The sequence below is a fragment of the Hirundo rustica genome, chromosome 2 (genome assembly GCF_015227805.2).
Source record: "Hirundo rustica isolate bHirRus1 chromosome 2, bHirRus1.pri.v3, whole genome shotgun sequence".
NCBI lineage: Eukaryota > Metazoa > Chordata > Aves > Passeriformes > Hirundinidae > Hirundo > Hirundo rustica.
Genome location: NC_053451.1, coordinates 88304675 through 88323338, shown reverse-complemented (window position 1 = coordinate 88323338; position 18664 = coordinate 88304675). Strand labels below are relative to the sequence as shown.

General features: G+C 42.9%; 1 long non-coding RNA gene across 2 annotated transcripts; it reads left to right on the top strand.

Annotated features, from left to right (window-relative positions):
* The first annotated feature begins 1607 nt into the window (after window positions 1–1607).
* Window positions 1608–10473, top strand: LOC120748896 (uncharacterized). Of its 2 annotated transcripts, none has more exons than XR_005699452.1 (3): window positions 1608–1746; window positions 5831–5936; window positions 6027–10473. It is a non-coding gene; the product is annotated as an uncharacterized LOC120748896 (long non-coding RNA). The 2 variants fall into 2 exon arrangements; XR_005699451.1 differs by lacking the exon at window positions 1608–1746 and adding an exon at window positions 2808–3813.
* Window positions 10474–18664: the final 8191 nt, after the last annotated feature.

The following is an 18664-nucleotide window of genomic DNA, read 5'->3' as shown; positions in this document are numbered from 1 at the left end:
AAAAATCACAGAAGTGAGGGAAACATTTTTGGCTTTGTTTTTTCAATGTTACAAAAAAGACTAAATCTGGAAGCATATTTCTTTACTTTTACCTAAAATTCTAAGGATGTTCAGATGATCTACTGCAGCTTCAGTCCAATTTTAATACCTCAGGGTAATTTGTGCCTCCTGACATCTTTCTTTTTTTCTTTCTTTCTTCAAAAGCAAGTGGAAAGGCAGTTGGGCATGCTGTCATGCCAGGAGTCTCAGAAGGTATCAACTCTTTCATTAATTACTTCTTTGCTCTCCCTCTGCTTTGTGTTAAAAACAGCCTAGTTGAGTATGTAGAAGTTGCGTCGGCTTCAGTGAGAACGTACTTGTGGGACCCTTTAAACTGTCAGGTTACATCACGTAAACTGAAGGGATCATATTCAAACAATTGTAAAACTATTTTCTTGCCCGAAAGAGCACACCATGATGCCATTTAGCTGGAACCTGAAGCTATGGGTATCCTGCTGTGGTATCATGTGCAGCGAGCGCATGTGATTGTTCTCCTGAGGCATTTGTTACATGCATCTTGTTAACCCTAGTTCAGTCAAAATAACTGTCTTCACTGCTGCTTGACCTATTTTAGCATAATTTAGCCCCCAATGTGATGCATTTCAGTTGCAATAAGTTATTCTGCTGGCATTAATACCATGGGAACTTAAAATGGAACCATAAGGGTTTGAAAATATCAATCTTATTAACTCAACATTTTGGTTTCAGTAATTTATGCGTCTTTCAGAACTGACCTAATACTTAAATGTACATAAAAGAACAAGCAGTAATCAGTCCCAGACTTCTCCTCGCAACAAGCCAGGCTTTTCCTGGGTTTCAGAAAATGGAGCGTATTTAAGAATTTTCTAAGCCTTGTTAATAACTTCATCTGTAGGACTTGCAAAAGTGTTAAAAGTGCAAGGAAGATTTACTGCCATTTCTGCAACAGCCAGAATAGAGTTAGATTTATTTCAGAGTTGAGTGCTAAGGGCAAGGTCCAAATCACTTCCTTACTGTCTGTGTTGAGACTGAGACACAATTCCGTTGAGAATGCACCCAAATCCCAGCAGACACTCCTGGCTGGCCCAGGACCTCTCTGGGCAGCTGCTGATGTGATCTGGCTCTGTTCCTTGCATAGGACACCCCCTGGTACCCAAGGTGTCCAGCAGGTACCCAAGCCCACAGCATGTACACAAAGTTCATCTTGAAGAGCTGTAGCAGTGAGGGACACGCCTGCATAAACACCCAGAGAGAGTCCCCAACAAAAAAAATCTCCAGGAAAAAAGTTTGAATCCACCAGCTCCAGTACGTGGGCTTTCCACCATGCTGAAGAGGATGCAGAGCGAACACAGTAGGAAAGTGCTGTGCTGGGTGACTCTTGTGTAAGAGCTGCTGTACTGAAAAAGGACAGAAAGAAGGTCCCAGACCCACTTCAAGAATGTTTCTGATTTTTCCTGGTAACTGTTGCATGAAAAAAGCATGAAGGTTGCAAAGATCAAGAGCCTCCCAGCTGAGAGCCATAACCATTAATTGCACCTCCCCAGCTTCTAGAAGATGATGGAAAGCAGCTGTGCCTGCAATGCCCAGCCCCTGGTTATCTGTTCAGCTCACTCCACCAGCTCCCCTGACTGGAAAAGGCATAAAGCCCTGGGTTTTGCATGACCGCAAACTCGTCACAGTCCTGCTCAGAGGCACATGGCAGCGCCAGGACCTGTCGGTGCCTTTCAGGTAAGGGGGTACTGCATGGTCCAGGTTCTGCAAGGTGAAGGGGGTGGGTTATCAGTTAAGAATCCGGCCCCTGAGCTGTGGGGGGCGAGGGGTCTCTAGATCATCATTAGTGTCTCAGCAACTCTGTCTTTAACTAAGAAGATTTCTGGAGAGCCTTTACGCCTATGTTACCCTTCCTGCTGCCAGAATCCAGTGCCTCACTATCAGACTGGTAACAGTACTTCTCCTGGGGCCAGGCAACTGTTGCTGAGACATCACAAAGTCTCAACCCAACAATCAAAGTACAGACCTGTGTCACACACTAAAATCTGACTGAGGAATCTGCTTTTTGACTAATAAAACTGCTGTGTGGTTAAGGTTAGACACATACTTATAGAGGTTGCTTAAATGGGGTCAAAGAATACAGCTCTCACTCCTTGCTTCAGGAATTGGTGTACAGTAAGTTATTGTGACCTAAATATTGTGGCCTCTGCTGACACTTCATGTGATAAGGCAAAATTCATTTTAGAAGTTTTAAGGGTGACATATTCAGTGGTCTGGAGAGACAGGAGACAGAGTTAGCCAGTACTGGGACTACTCCTTCCCTCCCTTGGGCTTAAATTAGCACGACATAATTTAAAGTTTGTGCTTGCAGCCTTCTAGCGAGCAGTGTAAATTCTGGATTTTCAAGTGCAATCTCCTATGTGAGCTCTGTGACGGACAGGAATGCTTACAGCACGTATTTTCAGGTGCTGCAGTGGACTCGTGGTCTCAAATGCACATTCTCAGAAGTGAATTCCATCCCAGCCCAGGTTCAGAGGAGGGAGAAGGAATCAGAGCAGTGCCCAGTAAACCACACAGCACAAGGGATCTGCAGGAACGTTACATGAAGTTGAACTTCCCTTGTCATCCTGCTCTGAGTGACTCACTGAAGGTGCTGAACAGACTAACGAGTGGGAGGAGGAAACAGGGTGGGGGGGGAGAGGAAGAAAGTGAGACAAGGCAGTAAGATGAAACTGGGAACATTGATACATTACCAAAAAAAAAAAAAAAAAAAAAAAAAAAAGCTGCTTTTTAGAAAATTGCACTACTCCTTCCACTAGTCCTTTTCCAGCTCTAATGTGAATGGTATAGACTCCAACATCTCCAAGATTTGAGGAAGAAAAGAGAAGTATGAATATCTAAAGTGAGATGATATCACTTTTAACTTCATACTTATGATGAAACTCTGGAGTTTGATTTATTCAGCTGTTACTTGTTCGTCCCAAGCATAGCAGAGGACGTGTTGGAATTGCAACCCTTTTTTAGGGTTTGTTAGCATGATTCAATTTTTTACTGGCCTTCTGGGAGTTATTTTTCATCTTTAGGCAGTTATCACTGCTAAGAGGAAAAGAGATTTATTTATTTATTTATTTATTTATTTATTTATTTATTTTGCTAGCTCCTAGTGCAAGGTAGTCATTAAGCAAATGGGAATTTGAGTTTGCTGGGATATCCCCTGACCTGTGATGGGAGATACTGCAGCCTGGAGTTTTTTAGAGCTATGGGGCAGAAGTGACTCCTTTGGGCATCTCTCCTTTGAAGATATTGCAGAATAGAAAGTAATGCTTAATACCAAACCAGATTTTTTTACTGTTATTGAAGACAGGGTATCTTGCTTAGAGAAATGTGATTGGCACAGGGACTCTAAAGACCAAAAGTCATCTTTATTACTTTTCCTGGAGAGGCTCCCTGTATCCTAACCTGTCTGTGTTCCCCTCATCCTTTCCCCACCCCATCCTATTTTCAGTCTCAGCTGGATCTCCTGAGACCTGTTTCTCATCAGAGCCTCTGTTTGCCAAACTCTGCATTGGTGGTGTGACGTACACAAACAAACATTTCTTTGAGATAATTGTCTTTGTTCAAGGAGTAACTTGAGATTTATATCCTGATGTCTCTAAATAAAAGGCCACAAAGTCTATGGTTTGGACGCGGTACTCGTGCCCCTGGATGAACCAGGGGGGATTGCTGTCTCCAGTGAGACTCCCACCAGGCAGGCGGTCAGGATCCTGAAGTGGCTTTTCCATCCAAAGAAGGGCTGACGTGAAGGTACATCAAAGAAAAAAATGAATGTCTCCTGCTCTGACCTACATATTTCATTCTGAGACTCAACTACATCTGCTAGGACACTTGGAACAACTGTTATCTTTTAGAAATGAAAAGTCATTTCTCCAGGGAATAGCGTGGGGTGGGGGGGACCCTGTAGTGGCTTGCTAGGGTGCAGAACATTTAAACTCTGCTGTATTGATTGTAGTTATCATTGAATGTAATCATTACTGTGTCTATATTTTTCTGTTTCAATGAAACCATCAGGCAGTGAGTCACGCTGTGCATGTAACCCGGAGGAAAGTGCAAAGAGGCTGCTGAGGAGTAGCAGTACAAAAATACCGTTGGCATCTTTTCCCTAGGAGAGCAGGGCTCTGGACAATTTCCACAGTCTATTGCTGTTTTTCTTTTACATGCTTTCACTGCTAAAATGTGTAATAGAATTGAGGACACGGTTGTGAGTAAAGAGTCTTCTTGCACATGCTGTTCCATAATTAAAGAACAGCTATAATAGAAATCCTGCCTTTTTTTTTTTTTTTTTTGCATTAATGAGCTCAAATTCTTATAGGCATTAAAAGGGCATATGCTTTTCTTCTAATTTAGAGATTAAAAAAATCTCACAGCAGATCAAGAGGAAGGCTGCAGTTTGAACTCTTTAGTGAAAGAAGATGCACTGTCATTAGCAACAAAACAGTTTTAATTAGCCTGGTCCTGGATTTGTGGTAACACATGCCAAAAAGATAGTAATTTGGAGGAATGGGAGATACTATCCTCTTGGTTTAGTACAGAGGGTTCAACTCCATAAGAAATGAGCACCCTTCAAAATATTTTAATTGCCGTTTTTAATTACCTGGATTTTAGATAACATTTTTGTTGTTGGGTTTGGGTTTTTTCTGCCCAAGATACTAAGATCCAATTTGGGAATTCTTTGCTCTTCCCTAGAATTTGGCTTCTTTCAGTCCCATTTGTGGATGGAGCATATTTTTATTAAGCTAAAGAGAAGAAAGTCATCCTTATTAGCAATGCCTCATTGCATTAGAAATCAGGGTCTGTGGCTATCAACCTGTGGAGACGCAGTGGGAAGACATGATTGCAGTTTGATTCAGCTGTGCCAGGCACTGAGTAAAGATTATGCACTCATACAGGAACCCCGTCTCAGAGCACAAGTGAAGAACGCCATCCTAACTGCACAGAGCATGGTTGTGCCAGTGTGTGAGCAATGGCAGCAGAGCCTTTCTTTCATGGTTTGAAATGTCAGCTCTGCTGAGTTAAAAAACAGAGGGAGTTTTGAGGGAGTTTCCCACAAACCTCATCTCTGGGACGTGGTACATGCCAAAACCACCCCAGCAGCTGCATGCTGCAGCACAGTGGCTTGCCTTCTGCCTCAGCAGAGCCTGAAAGGATTTTAAAGAGAAATGCTAATTGCAGCACAGGGTAACTTCATGCCGGAGCTGGCAAACATATAAGTCCCAATTTCTTATCCCCCTGCTTGCCAGCTTATCTCTGATGTTGTTAATGGGAAGGAGATGCAGGGCTGCTTTAATGGTGCCCTGCAGTGCTGTTTCTGGGCCTCCCAGCCCACCACTTCCCAGTTGAGGGGATGTGATAGAATCATAGAATCCCAGACCCATGTGGGTTGGAGGAAAACTTACAGATGATTTAGTGACAACCCCTCTGCCTTGGGCAGGGGCACATTCCACTAGACCAGGTTGCTCAAAGCCCCATCCAAACTGGACTTGAACCTTTTCAGGGATGGGATATCCACAGCTTCTCTGGGCAACCTGTTCCGGTGTCTTACCATCCTCAGGGTAAAAAATGTCTTCCTACTATCCAGTCCAAACCTTCCTTCTTTCAGCTTAAAGCCATTCTCCCTTGTCCTATCAATACAAGTCCTTGTACAAAGTACTTCTCCAGCTCTCTTGCCAGGCCCCTTTAGGTGCTGGAAGGTATATAATATCTCCCTGCACCCTTCTCCTGTGCAGGCTAAACAGCTCCAACTTTCTCAGCTTTTTCTTTGTAGGAGAGGTGCTCCAGCACTCTGACCATCTTTGTGGCCTTCCTCTGGACTCTCTCCAAGAGATACACCTCCTTCTTACGCTGGGGACCCCAGAGCTGGGAAGCGGAGGGTGAGATTTGTGCGCACATCCATGGCCATGGTGCCAAACCCTCGCGCTTCCCTCCCGCACTGCGCCACTAAATGACGCTCTCGATGGCAGGAGGAGGAGGCACCGCTGGAGAGCACCTGCCCGCTGATGTGTCCGGTGCACAGGGCCCCTGAGCCAGCGTGTCTGTTGTGTACCTCTGCCTGCTGGCCCTGGCCACTGCCGCCCCTCACGCGTGTTCAGCCCACCCCACTGCCCTTCCTGACACCCGGCACAGTCCTGCAAGGGGGCTGCAGGGAATGCAGGAAGGGCAGGAGTCATGCCAAGGCATCTCAGGCTTCAACTTCATAGCCAAGTCAGGGTTTAATTTCTTCTTTTTCAAAGAGAAGAGAAAAGTATCTCTAGTCCTAGGGGCATCTTCAGGAGGAGCAAGCACTCAGGAGCTCCTGCAGGTTGATGCAGCCTCTTTAAATATTTAATTTCTCTTGAGGTGTGATATGTTTTCCTGTCTCCTGGGAGATTATTAATTTGTGCCCCCCCCCCCTTTTTTTTTTTTTTTTCCTGAGGGACACTTTACTCTTCCAGCTTTTAAGTCCATTTTTTGTATTCTGTCACATATTGGTGTGTACTCTGAGGGGATCTTGTCAATTGGAGACCAAATGGATTCTGCAAGTCTAGCAAGGGTAGGTAGTACTGCTGGTATTTCACACAATTTGCTTTGGTGGGAGCATTCTCTGTGTTACTGAGAAGGATTCACTCGACAACCTGAGCAGGGATTGGGTTTTCACCCTCTTTATTCCAGCAGGGCAGTGAAAGGTGGCATTTTGGCATGATGTGTGGTTAAATCAGATTATATGAATTAGAAACTGAGGAAGTTTTAAATAAAATCACTAGATGAGAAGGAGGTCCTTCAAAAGAAGGATCTCTTTCTTAATATCTGTGAAAAAAAAAAGATAACCAGTCACTGATAGCTGAACAAAAGACTTTGACCCAGTGGTTTTGCAGAAAAGAGGGCTGGGTTTTCAATAACAACCTCTTGCTAGGTTGTTGAATCCTATGTTGCATGGAAACAGCACGAAACAGAAACACAAGCACAGAAATCAGAGAAGTTGCTTAAAAATGGATGGAGAAATGTTTCTTGTTTCTTTATGCTGGGGCAGAAGTACATTTCACGTCTGTCACATGTACCACTAACCCCAGGGGTGGCCCAGGCAACCTCCCACTGCCACCAACTTCCTTCCTGTCCAGGCTGGCAGTCAGAAACCTTGTTCTTCTGCCAGTACAAAGAGCGGATTTGAGCTACTTGTCATTGCGATGGCAGAAACCCCAGAATGTCAACACAGAAGTAATTTTTTTTCTTAGTGGAACTGTATTTTAAAGAGATTTTTGAAACTTACTAGAAAAATACTTCCACCTTGAAGAAACAAATGAATGGTGGCAGTAGTCTACATACTTACACAGACAGCTGTTACCTATTTTATTAGTCAGTGCTTGGATCTCAGAATCAAAATCTGAAATTCATCAGCGTTGGCAACACTCTACAGTGTCTTCCCAAGAAATTAATACTTCTGGCCATAAGCATTTTGAAGCAACTTTGATATTGGCATTAAGTTTCTGTTCAGAATTATTTATTTGGGAGGAGATTTCACAAAACTCCTTCCTTTGTTAAATAGCAATGTAACATATCAAAACACAGGCATTTGGATCTAATTAACAATAGCAAGATTTTTCTTCACAGAGAAAACAGAGAACCACTTTGGCCCATGCTGTGGGTCCTGCAGATGGGTTAGTTGTTAGGAAATAATTTCTAGCATCTTCTTTTCTTTGCATTTTTATTTTGTGTACCGTCTTCTGGCAAAGGCACCATGCGGGGTAATCTTTAAACCTTTCCAAAATACAGGCAAATGCTCCTTTTTTCCCTGAAGTTGCATACTAAATCATAACGAGGAGCTATTTCATTTTCCACTAATTTGTCTCAGAGAAATAAACATTAAAAAGTCAGAAGTAATTCATAATCTCCAGACAACAATGTTGTACTTAATATGAGGGAAAATATTTTCCATCTATTTTACTGCCACAGAGTCCTCCCGAAGAGAACTTGGTATGTAAATCTGATATTACAGTAAAGCCTAGCTTTCAGGAAATCTGAGATGATCAGGAAAATGTTCTGGAAAGTATAGCCATGTACCCCAGAATATTAATTTTTCTACTAGAATAGCAAAACGCATCCAAAGCTGGGAGTTTCCAGCTATGCATCATTGGCGTGTGTCTGGATTTGTGCGCACACATGTACGTAGGCTTTTGGTTCCCCTTTAATGCTGAATTTCCTGATGGGTAGATGGACAATGACTGCTCCTATCTCCAGGTGCTTTGACACATGTGCTACAGAGATATTTCAGTAATTTAGCTGGGGCTAATTTTCTAATGCCTCACACATCTGTGAATTTTTGCAAGTCTACTCAGCATCCTCAGCTGTGAGAGGAGTGGTTGAAAGCTGAGCTAGTTGCATGGACAAATCACCAATAAGGCTGGGAGCATGTCCTTCTAAAATCACTTTCCTGTTTCCTGGTTCAAAACAAGGCAACTGGGTCTGGCACCACTGTGCACCAGCACATTGGATGCGTATCAGGGATCTGCTGAACTCCCTCTTCCCGCTCTTGGAAGTTCTCTGTTGAGAGAGGAGTCAACAGCCCCTGTTGCATCTCTTCTCTGTGGCTGAAGTCCAGTGGCAAATATTACTGCCCTTCAGCTAGACACTACCTCCTTACCTGCTCCAGAGTGTCAGCTCTCTGAGCAGATACCTTTTTGCCCTTATATCTGTGACACAAAATTTTCTGCAGGATTTGGTTTTCATTTAAATGTTCCTCAGTGTTCCTATAAAATGCATATTCATCTCTCTTACCTTATGAAAGGAAAGCTTGCCCCCTCCTTTTTATCACTCAGAAAGATTAAATTAGCTTCTCAGCTGATAGTAGACAAGATATACTTCATATTCCAGAGGCAATCTGACTACAAGCCCTGAACTGAGCAAGAGTAATTCAATTGATTCTACTCAAGCTGCACTAATTTACACCAACTATAAATTAATCTTTTCTTGTGAAATATGTCTAGGACTGACCTTGCAGTATCCAACTGACTGAATTAATTCTGGGCAGCATCTCACCCTTAAAATAATGTAGAAGTCCTTTTTAGGAGATTAGCCAAAACTTTGCATTTTCACCCTTAAAAAATAAGTCAAAGGGCAGCATGGTAAGAAAGATGACAGCAGAATTAGGCCAACCTTGTACACAATCCACATACTAACTACATTTATCTATGATACAGATGATGAAAATGTAGTATTTTCCACATAATTTTTCTTTCTTCTCCTTGCTTGTTCCTGTCATTTTATGGTGTTTTTTATTCCTGTTTCTGTGCAAAAGCCTACTCTGTGCACTTTATTAATGTGAAATACCACAGAAGATGAAAGATCCAGATGGCTGCATGAAGACTGTGAATCTGTAAGAGAGATCTTTGCATCTTCTTCTTAAGCCACCCATGTTTTGCTTATTTGTGCAGGGTCACAGCTGTTGACAGGACAGCCAGCCTCTCCGCAGGGAGACAACATGCCCGAGGACCAGGCTGCTGTTCTACCCAGGCCATGGATGGCAAAAATGAACACAGAAAGTTTTCTATAAGGAGCACTCTATTTCACCCAATGAACTGGGGCTCAGGCCAACCAAACCTGGCCATGCCATGCTGCCTGCAGTTTCTTTGCCACCACCATGCAAATCCATATTCATCGGCTCATTCAAACTGAAACGTTGTTATGCTCTTTGGGACTGCAGTGGCAGAGGTCCCAGTCAGCATGAAGTTTTCTGGTCTTCCTACGCCAACATGATTCTACGATTTTATTCTATGATTCTTTAACTTACTGTCCGTTCTTTGATAAAAAGTTAAACCAATATTCCCATCCACGGAGTCTACCTGGCAAATGCAATCAGAGCTCTTAATTTAAAGTAAATAACTGAATATATTTGCCTTAAGCTACCCTTAGCACCTTTTTAATCAGGGAAAGAAAGCACTTACAGCAATTAAAGCAAAAGTCAATGTTTAAAAATCAGCTTATAAATTAGTTTCTCTGCACTGTCAATTATTTTAAAAATGTTTTTGACTGCTTAAATTAATTCCAATTTGAATTCAAGACGCACATTGCCACAGAATGAAATTCAGGACATCATTTTTTTCTCATCACTACTGAGCTTTAGAGCCATATTTTTTCTCTTTACTTTTTTTCTGCTTCTCTTGAGTCATCGCTAATGAAAGCTCTAAATATAGGTATGACTAACAATGCAAACTTTAGAAACTGTATGTAAACTACCGCAAGAAAAACAGATCAGAGAGTTATGCTCACCAGAAATTCAAACAACTGCTGCCAACCACTACATGCAAGTGATGATTACTGCATTTTTCTCATTAGAAAGGCAGCTGTCATATAGCTTACGGTTTGGACAGAAAGAAATAAGTTAGCATATTGCTTAAGAGCTGTCTGTTAAATCCTTGCTCTATGTTGCCAAAAATACACTAGAACATAAAATCCTTCATTCTGCAGAATAATAAATATCATGTTTCCATTTCCCAGTGTCTTGTCAGATTGTTTAAGATAATCAGGATCAAATAAGACAAACACAATGAGCTCTGGACCTCAGACTTTAGAGCAGTGGTTTTGACACTGCCAGACAAGTGACAAACCAAGCAAAGACTAAATTCTTGGTACTGCTGCTTAGCTCACCACAAGGATCCAGTTTTTATCTTTTAATCACTTTTTCTTTGACAAGGAGCTACCAATACAACCTGAGACCTCAACCATCACACAGTAACTCTCAAAGACTCTGGCAGGCTTATTGTCAGGACCAAAAGTAATTATTTTGCAAGCCCAAGTACAGGCATCTAAATCAGATGGTCAGCCAAACATCTCTGAAGATGTTTCATGCTGGAGGACCCAGATAAAGCATAAGCTGATCTACCCACCAGTTAGTATTTAATACTGCTACTCCTTCCTCCTACTACTAGCAATAACAGTGATGGTGCTAATGGGATAATGCCAAAGGAAGTTCACCACTGAGCTCCTTCTCCCCCAGTCATTCTCTGCCTCTAATTCCCCTATGTTCAGGCCCATTTTTTCCCAGTATCAGACAGTCCAGATTATCTGAGTATTTGTTTACAACAGCTGGTACGTGAGTTACCTGTGGTGAAGACCATTCCTACGCAATTGCAGCACGTTGTTGGACAGGAACAATCAGAGCTGATTATTTCTAGCATGTGGGGTAATTAAGTATTCTGTGTTATTAGATGCAATTTATTACCACCAAGTAAAAACTAATATGAAGGTAGCTTGACTAACATCTAACCAGTGTTGATGCCAGATTTAGTAAATTCAGTGATGCTGAATTTGAGAGAGTTCTACCATCTTGTGTGGACTTCCACTGGAGTCTTCTGTTCTGTCCTCTCTTATTGTCAGCACGTTCAGCACTGAATTATCTGAACCCATTAGGCTAGCTTTGAAGAAATCTGTCAGTTTGAGATGAGATACTCCCTGAGATTTTCAAAAGCGCTTATGTGGTTTTTTACCTTGGCGTTTATAAAACTGCCACGTTGATGAGAACGAGTCCCCAAGTTTTGCTGTACCATATGGTCCGTGTGCTGTTAGGAGGCCATCTACTCTTTTCCTTGTTAGTCATTCGACTGCATATTGCGTCCATCTGCAGCTCTCATATGTAGTTTCACTGTAATTGCCCTTTTCATAGTGCATTTCATTCTGCTTTGTGCTGGCTTGTGATAATGTTCTTTCCAAGACATGCTTCACTAAACACTTTTTGAAAGGCGCAGTAGTGCCATGAGGAATGGCAGGGTCGATACAGGTGCAGAGTGCAGCTCTGATGTAAAAGAAGGGTATGGGTGCTCAGCTTGGGGATAAAGAGAGACATTACTTTCCTTGCTCTCCTTCCCCTCAATCCTCAGCATTTCAGCTGTTCCAGAGATGCAGAGGGTCTCTTCAGCCAGCTGGGCTTGCATTATTCTTTCATTCCCTGCACTTTGCCACACTTCAGAAGATCTTGTCCCAGCTCTGTGTCTCCTGAGGAGTCTTTAAGAAAACCATCCTCAGCCATTACCTCATGGTCTCTTTAGGACCCCTGGAAGCAGCCACAAGAGCGGTATTAGTGAGAGGCTGCGACTGTGAGCAAATCCTGTATCCAGATAACTGTGCTGTGATCACACCGCAGGCTCCAACCTGGGCAGGAGCAGTCAGAGTGAAGGTCGTACACTGCACTCTGGTGTCAGCAGAGTGAGCAGGAGGAACCTTCCCCTCTGCCAGTGCTCAACAAATCCTCCAGCACAGTGTTGGCTTTTGGGATAATTTGAGGCTGACACAATTTGTATTCCCTTAAAGACCTCATTACACATATTGCTCATTTAACCTTTAAAAAAGATGGAAGAAAGTGTGCCAATGGATTCTGGCTGATAAATATCTAAATTAAGTAAATTTAATTAAAAACTGTTGTAAATGTCATCTAATCTGTGGATGCTGCAAAAATTATGGTTGCAGCTTTGAACCAGTTTCAAAATGTATAAGGATCTCCTTACAGAATTTTCTACAGAATATTTTTTTTCTTCTTGGTTTCAGGAGAACAGTTAAATTGCCTTATATTTTATTGCTCAGTAAAAATATTGAACTCAAAACTTGGAGAACTTTCTTGCATCTTGTTACTGCCAGGTGATGCTGGCTGGAACACTGGTTTCTTTCTAAAGCCATTAAGCGTTATTTTGCCAGATAAAAGATGGGGAAGGAAAGATATCTGCTAAGTTGCATCTAGGGAATCGTACTTCTCAGTACACAGGAAATAAAAAGATCAATGCATTTTTTTTCAGCTTCTATTCTGGCCATGTTGTGCTGTTTAGGTGAAAACACCCTCAGCTCCTATGTTACTTTAGTGCACACCAGTGACAGCTACTCAGTGGGGAGCACAGTTTGATGAATTTAACAAAATCTTGTTGGCTGACCTTTTCTTGCTGGAGACATGATTTCATTTCTGTTGTCTGAAAATGAGCACCAACAAGACAAGTTATTTCCATGTCTCAGCTGGAATATCATAGTCCTAATGTGTTTCCAAGTATTTCTTTATCTGTATAATGCTATGACTTTCAGGTCTATCTAAGAACAATAACTTTTTTTTTTTCTTTTTTTCCTTTCTATTTTCTTTGTGTACTAGAAAAAAGTCAGCTTATTTTGATCTTTTTTTTCCCAGTCACTCTGTGTGCTGCAAATATCAACACAAAGAAGCCCCCTGCTTCTTGGAACAGTGAGGTAGGAAAGCTCCCAGAGATGTATTTGCAAACCAGTGCTGAGGCATATGCAGAAACTGGTTCAAGACCTAGTTCACAAGTAGTATCCACAACATCTAGAATCCCAGACAGACAAAATGAGTGGAGTGCTGGCAATCCAAATTCAGTATTTTATTCCAGTCACCTTCCAGCATTGCTGCCAAGTGGGTTCTTCTGGTTTAATCATTCTTCTGATGTCATTAAAATTTAAAAATGTGATCCTGCTGTAAAGGGCTTGGGTTCTCTTTTCAGTTTGTTCTTCATAAAGGCAAAGAGGATCACTCCGCAGATCATTTGTGCAAGGGTGACCTGGCAAAGCCACACCAGAGAGCTGAATTGGTGGTCCCCAGGGATAACCAGCAGCCAGGAAAGGAGTAACCAGCAGCTACAGCAGGGCAGAACAGATAACCCAAACCAGCAATAGGAACAGCTTATCAGAGTGTGCTTTTAAACACACTGTCCTCTGTGGACTTGTCAAACCCAAACCCCTGTTCTCCTAAGACCTACATTGATGTAAGACAGGCATGTCTGAGAGGATTCCAAGAAGCAGTAAGTGTCTAGGAGCCCTTGGTTCTTTTGCTAAAATTCCCCTGCAATTGCATCCTTCAGTGGAGTGGCTTATGAATCCCAGAGAAATGCAGAAAAGTGTAAAAGATGTTCAGAAAATTCAAAATATTCAAATCACTGTTCACTAGGTCACAGGTCAACCTCTACCACAGTTTGAAATATACTTTCATCTCATTTAATAACTCATCTTTTGAAGCATTTTGAAACCCTTCTCTTCTGCCAGAGAACAGATTTGGCTCTAAGAACATTTACGTTTTTATTGCTTATTGTTCAGATAGTACAAAGCAATGTACCAATTCTGTTCCCAGTGAAGTCAGTGACACAAGTAAAACTGAAGTGATGGAACAAATTCAATAAAAGGTGAAATAACACAACTAATACATGTATGGATGTATAAAAAGGTGTTGTTTGGGTTAATCCTGTTTGGGGACAAGGAAAGAGGAGAAAGGAGAATGTTCCACTCTTAAAGTTCAAATCTCAGGTCTTTATGAGTATGCTTATTTCAGAAATAATTCCCTTCTGCCTTTTTTTCCCCTGATATCTGCTATGCAGGGATGAGCAATTGGTTTTTCCAGTTTTAGCTGAGTATTACTATAGCAGGTACAATATGGAAAAAAAGGTATAAGGTAGATTGATTTCTATTTGCAACGTATTTTTCAGCTTTGCCCATGGCTTACTCTTGAGACCTTATTTCTTTATTTCATACTCTACTACCTTTCACATCCCCCAACTAAAAATAGACTTTACATAGAAAAAAAAAATCCTGCTAGCAGTTCCAGATCTAGATGCTATACACATCCCAGCTGACTTCAGGATGTCCTCAGACCACATTTTTCTCTATTCCTCTTGCTAACACTGCTTTTCTTACAATTTCCCATGCTCTAAGCTTTCCTTGGGAATGTTACGACCTTGCATGTGGCTCTTCCGTCCCCAGCTGTGTCTTTGCCCAGACCCTTTGCCTCAGGATGACATTTCCAGGCATGTGCTCCTTGCAAAGCTGGGACTAGGTTCCTGGTGGTCCTCAAGGCACAGCCAAGAAGAACAGGCCACAGTGACAAGACCTAGCTGATCTTGCTCAGCTCTTGGGGCAAGGGCAGCAGGATCCCACAACCCTGTATCCTCCTCTGCCAGCTCAGCCCTCCTCTGGCTGGTGCTGCATGGGGGAAGAGGGGAGGAAAGCACAGGACATCAGCCAGGGAGCAAAATCTGCCCCGTGCTTGCTGGCATCTCCACATGCTTCCCAGATCGGCATGCAGGAAATCCCAGTGCTGTGAGTACAACTCAATTCCCTCTTCAAAACCTGACTGCATGAAAGACTCCCATAGAAACTGTTGGGCCAGTTTAGGAGAATGAGCTGTAACCATGTTACCAATAGCTTTTAAGGCTGAGCTGTAGCGAGGGCAAATCTGAACGTGTGCAACCCCAACTCCTCCTGTCTGAATTTCCATAGAGACTATCTGGTGTTCAACAGAGCAGAACATCCGTGTGAATTAGACTAAAAATCACTATTCCTTAATATTAATTTGAACATCTTTTCTTGCTGCCTTCTCCCTTTTTAAAAAAAACCCAAACAAACACAAACCCAAAGACAACTATTTCCCCTCCTCAACATTCACACAAAGTCACTGATCTGATTCCATTACATGCACAGCCAGCAACAGAAGTGAAAGGTGATCCTCACATTCTCCTACTTGCAAGATGCCTATTGTATTGCACCCTTATAAGCCCATGAGCTTTTGCACTGAACTGGACACCCAGCGTGGTCATTCCTAAGATATTTGTGAGTGCTACAGGATTTTCTAGGGAAAGATTTCTTGAGGCAAGATTTAGTCAAATTTAATCCAAGTCACCCGGTGCAGCTCCATTTGTTAAGAGCAGCTCCTGTGCTTGAGAAGAGCACGTCACTGTGTTTTGCCTCACAATGCTACAGAACACAATAACAACAACATTAAACTCAATACCCTGAAGGGGCAGTTGTAGTCAAGGGTCACATTTTCCTTCATTCCAATTAACCTACTTGTCATATTGGATGGTAGATGCACTCTGCAAACTGCCCTCAAGTGTTTCTCATGCTCTTTTGGTAATAGAAAGTGGGGACAAATAAAATAGTTCATGCTTTGCTGTTTGACTTGTCCTTGGTATTTTATCTTATTGGGATACCCAAAGAAATGAATATTGTTGTAAAGATTTTAAGTGTCTGAAAGCACAAACAGGCTTCTGACTTGTGCAGTGTGCCCAGAAGACCAGTGCTGGCAACACCACACCAGTCCCAGAGAGGAGAGGGACCAGATCTTTTGGTTCCTGTCCAGATTTTGCTCAACCCGTCTGCTCCCATGCCAAATGAAAGAGTTGTGGTGGATGCCAGGTACCCACCAAAGCCATTAAATATCTTTCTCTCAGATGGATATGGGAGAGAAAAGATAATAAAAGGCTTGTGATCAATAAGGACAGAGAGCGATCGCTCACTAATGATTTCCACAGTCAGAACAAACTCAACTTGGGAGAAAATTAACTTATTACCAACTAAATAAGAATACGATAAAGAGAAATAAAACCAAATTTTAAAAACCTCTTCCCCTCCTACCCTGTTGGAGTCCAGGGCATTCCTTTGGTTGCCCTGGAGGGTCAGGGACCTGGGCAGGGGGGTCTGGGACCCCAGCCCAGAGCTCAGAGAGACGCTGGCTTTGATTTCTGTCCATGGGAAAAACTTCCTGCACTGAGAGAGGGTTTACAGGCCACAAGAATGTGAAAAAATAGTAGTTTAGCTTATCACAGGGTGAGAAAATAGTAGTTTTAGGTTCCTAGCATTGAAGTGAATGGAGACAAGATGGAGAATCTGGGGCGTTGTCTCCTTCTTCTTCTCCTTCTCCTTCCCTCACTCCATTGCTGCATTGACGTGGCACAAAGTAGTTAGTGAGGATTGGGTCAAAGTAAAGATGACCTTTTTAGTAATAGTGATAGACATTGGTAAGAAATAGTAAACAAGAAATACGTAGCAATTCGTATAAAAGGTAAGGACAGCCCAGCTCGGGGGGAGACGTGAGGAATCCATGCAGCTGCGAACATCTTGTCGGACTCCGAGAAAATGGTAAGATAAGAAACAATAAACAAAGTATGCAACGTTGAAAAATCTAAACCTGAGAACTCCGTCTCTTCCTTCGGCTCGGCTTGGAGCTGTGCAGGGGAGCAAAGGACCCTGAAACCACCTCAATGTTGGGGTAAGCCCCGACACTACCCCTCTATTCTTCCTGGACTTAACTTAATCCAGAGTTCTCTGCCTCCTTCCCATCTGTGGTGCAATGTGATGGGGAGAAGAGGTTACAGTCAGTACATCACACATTGTCTCCAGTGTTCATTTTTCCTCAGGGGGAGGACTTCTCACACTTTTCCCCTTCTCCAGCATGAGGTTCCTCCCACAGGAGGCAGTCCTCCACTAATTTTTCCAACCTCAGTCCTCCCCAATGGCTGCAGTTCTTTACAAACTGCTCCAGTGTGGCTCGTTTGCACAGGCTGTTATCCTTCAGGAACAGACTGCTCCAACGGGGGTCACAAGCCACAGAAGCATTAAGGTTGCAAGAAATCATCTTGTTCAACTGTCAACCCAGCATCACCAGAATCACCCCTAACCATATTCCCAAGTACCACATCCAGACACCTCTTGAATGCTTCCACAAATGGTGGTTCCACCACTTCTCTGAGAAATTTTTTCTGATGCCTAACCACTCTTTCAGTGATTTTTTTTTTTTTTTCTGATTTCTAATATGAACCTGCTTTGCCTCAGCTTAAGGCCATTTCCTCTTGTCCTTCCACCTGAAACATGGCAGAAGAGACTAACCACCACCTCACTACAAGTTCTTTTCAGGTAGTTTTAGAGAGCAAGGAGGTCCCATTTGAGCCTTCCCTCCTCCAGACTAAACAACCTCAGTTCCCTCAGCTGCTCCTCATAGGACATGTTTTCTAGACCATTCACCGCCTCTGTTGTCCTGGACATGCTCCACTTTCTCAATGTTTGTTTTGATGTTAGGTGCCCAGAACTGGACACAGGAGGTGTCACCAGTGCTGAGTACAGGGGGACAATCCCTGCCCTACTCCTGCTGGCCACACCATTGCTGACACAGGCCAGGTCACCACTGGCTTCTTGTCCACCTGGGCACAGCTGGCTCATGTTCAGCCACTGTCAACCAGCACCCTGGACTGGGGCATGGTGCTCCTTCAAGGTTCTCCAGAGTTGTTTCTAGGTGGGTAGGAAAGGCAATGTACAAATTTGCATGAAGCACATCTGAAAGTGTGGAGAACACTGTTCTACAGAGTGTATTTTCAGCTACCCTGTTTCTTCCAAGTTTGTATCTAATCTCCAAATCCTGCACTTGTGTTGGAAAAAAATATCCACTACATTCTGGACTTGGTTTTGCATGGTAATCAGTAATGACCTGTACCCATTTTTAGCTAATTCATCCCATAAATAGAGGTAGGAAGTGTTTTGTGCCCCTGTTTCTCCCTATGGAATTAAATGTATTGCTTTGGGGAAAGAGTTCTATCCACTTGTTAGAGGCACCTGATTCACCACTTTATTTCACATGCATAATGAAGCACTCCTGAACTATGCAAGGGCCCTATCAAGCCAAAAGAAAGCAGCAGATGTTTGTGCAGACAAGAAATGTCCCCTTACTTGGCACCCCAGTGGCCTGTAAGCTGCTTACTCACCAAGTCACTACCTTCACCACTGCAAAGCTTTGCTCCAGCCTGCACCGGGAGTGCAGCCACAGCCTGCCCCTGAGGAGTCCAGCTTGGTTCTCACTGACACCTCAGAGCGGCCAATGCTG